We start from the raw sequence: 3,026 nt of genomic DNA, 5'->3' as shown, positions 1-3,026 counted from the left end.
TTTTGGTCATATAAACTCCCAAAATATTAATAACTTGGCTAAAAAGCCCCTGAGTTCAATACCAAAATCCACTAAAATACATAAAGTATACTTTATAATTATGGGTCTTACATTACTACCCCCTCAAAATTAGTTTTGTCCTCGAAACTTAAAGTACGAGTAGCAATCCTCACTAGGTTTGTACTCAAATTCAACACACTAGTCACAACTTGTTTCACCCGGCCTTCTCGAAAAAGTGTTGCCTACCCCTTTTCATAGGGTGTTTAATAACTTCACACACATCCATAGTCGGTAAGGCTCGTGCGTTCCATTCAACATGATTTTGTCTACTATCAACAAGAGATTAAGGATGATCAGTCCCTCAATTTGACAATAAATAGCCAACAACCATGATAGTGGCTTAGACTACCTTAGCCGAACTGTAATAGCGCTCCTTGCAACTTACAAAAGCAGTCAACAATCTTCTCAAAGTCCATTGAATTTCCCTTATTTTCCTATAACTTTGATGCTGTCGACGAAGTAAAATATCCCATACCTATGTCACGTAGTCTCATTGGCCTCTACTTGGCACGAAACATCCATTTGGTACCAAACTGATACACTTAGAATGACCCCAACACACTGAGCATAGAACAATCACTACATCCGAGAACTCCTAAATTTCTCCCTTGTCCACAAATCCTCGATTTTTCTTAAGTCGTACAACTACGTCAAACTGTAGTGTTCTTATCGGTATGTTATTCCAGTTATAATTTTAATAATTCCATCCCCACATATGCTTGGTGATCAAAACTACCTCAAATATTTTCGAAAACAAGCCAAAGACTATACCACTTGGGACACACAAACTTCCTTTGATTGACGAACACAATAACAATCCCCATGACATGCACTCAAGTAATGTCTTTATATCATTGTCATACCTTTATAATAATAATGTCTGAGTTATAGGTGAGATGATTCCTTTCATCAATCTTTAATTGTCATAAGCTACATCTCTATGTGCTGCTCCACAAATTTCTTGGTACCTTTTCCATCTAACTCGAATGCTCGACTTTTCCCCTCAAGGTATCGACAATTCCTCAAAGCGTATTTTATCTATTCAAAGGAGTATTCACTCCTAATGTGCAATGCTCCCTTAACTTCAATACCAGTCTCTTTCATTGACACCTAAGCACCAAATGTTATCCCAAATGGAAGCCTCATCTTCTCAACAATTCCATGATGTTCACATCTCTTTGACAGTTGTCAAACTTCATCCAGTTTCATCCTGAATCGACCAGGAAAACATCTAATACTTTTCTTAACAAAAGTCCTCAACTTAGATCTTTACTTGAAATCCCTTATTAGTCTAATGTTAATCCATCCATACTTATCATCTTCGAGTTTACACCAAAACATAGCTTTTGTGTCCTTGGAACCATTTTATAAATTCCATGCCGTAATGATTTGCTTCAACTCTGCCTGACAATCCGTCATCTCGAAGATCTTTTCCACTTCTTGAATCCACTAGTCAAATCTTTTCCAGAGTCCTCATCACCCTTGAACTTTGGAGGATGGTAACGACGAAAATATTCTAATTCTCTTAATCTTAAGAGCACAAATCTCTTTTTTCCTCTTCTCCAGATCCCGTAGAGTCTTTGCAGCAATTTGTGCAACAACAAAACCTCCATGTTATTTGTAGCTCCAACCATTTGATCATCCCTACTGACGTTCATCCTTGCAACGTCGTTCTCTCTTGGAGGTAGTGTTTCCGAAAAACCAACATCAAGAAGAAGTGTTAACACCACTTCGAATAATTCCAAAACTAAGTTTCGAATATATCAACACATAATAACTATTTTGGACTTGACAACCCAAACCACCTAAATCGACGCATGATCAGATAACAACTCCCAACCTACAGGTTGACCTACAATCTATAACCAAAGGTTCCACAGCCCCCCAAAGAAAACCAAACCAAAGCTCTGATACCACAATGTAACACCCCGATTTTCAAAGCGAGGGTGTATTTTTTTTTTCAAAAGAAATTAAAATAAAACAGAGAAATAAATAAGGAAATACCTTTGGATAAATAATTGAGTCATTATAATTTACAAGCAGCGGAAATGTTTCTCCAAATATGAATCCAAAGTATTTACACAACAACAAATGATACATGGAACCTATTCAAATAAGATGTCATACTGACAATATTAGTAAAGGTACAGTTTTCCAGTTCAAAATAACGTAATCCAAAAAAACATATGTTCCCTCTACATCCTGAGTGATCTCCAGGCGCCCCGTGAGATCCTCTTAACATAGCTTCAGTCAAGCATTCCCATCTACATTCCCATCCACAGGGTACGAACCGGTAGGATGGTCCTGGTTCTCATCTGAGGGCAAAGCCCAGATTTCCACAATAGTTGTAAAGGGTCACCAACCGAAATTAACAATTAACACATAACATTTAAGTTTTTAAATGCACAAAATAACCTTTCAACTAAGTGTGCACCTTAAAAGGATTTTCCATATGCGAAAAGTTCATATAATGCTTGCCAATTAATACTATTTACCAAGGTGCCACCTATCACGGGTCTGCACAATTTACAAATAAGCGAAAACGATAAACGTACTGCCTATCACGGACCCGTACCGATTATCAAGGTGCCACCTATCACGGGTCTGCACGGTTTACAAAAACGTAAAACATAAATGTACCGCCTATCACAGGCCAAAGTACTATTTATCAATGTGCCACCTATCACGGGTCTGCACGATTTACAAAAAGAATGAAAATGCATGAGCCTACACTGACTCCATCCTCAACAATCGTTAAACAAATGCAGATATTAAAAGATTCCCCATTTTTAATACTCATTTAACTTAAACGATTTTCACAACAATCATTAAGCAAACAGAACTATTAAGAGATTCCCCATTCTTAGTACTCTTTTAACTTAAACGATTTCCAAAACGAACATTAAGTAAACAAGACATTAAGAGATTCCTCATGCTTAATACTCATTTAACTTAAACGATTTTCA

This window comes from Cicer arietinum, chromosome 1, assembly GCF_000331145.2.
Source record: "Cicer arietinum cultivar CDC Frontier isolate Library 1 chromosome 1, Cicar.CDCFrontier_v2.0, whole genome shotgun sequence".
NCBI classification, from domain to species: Eukaryota; Viridiplantae; Streptophyta; class Magnoliopsida; order Fabales; family Fabaceae; genus Cicer; species Cicer arietinum.
The sequence above is the reverse complement of the archived record's forward strand: the minus strand, read 5'-3'. Positions refer to the sequence as shown.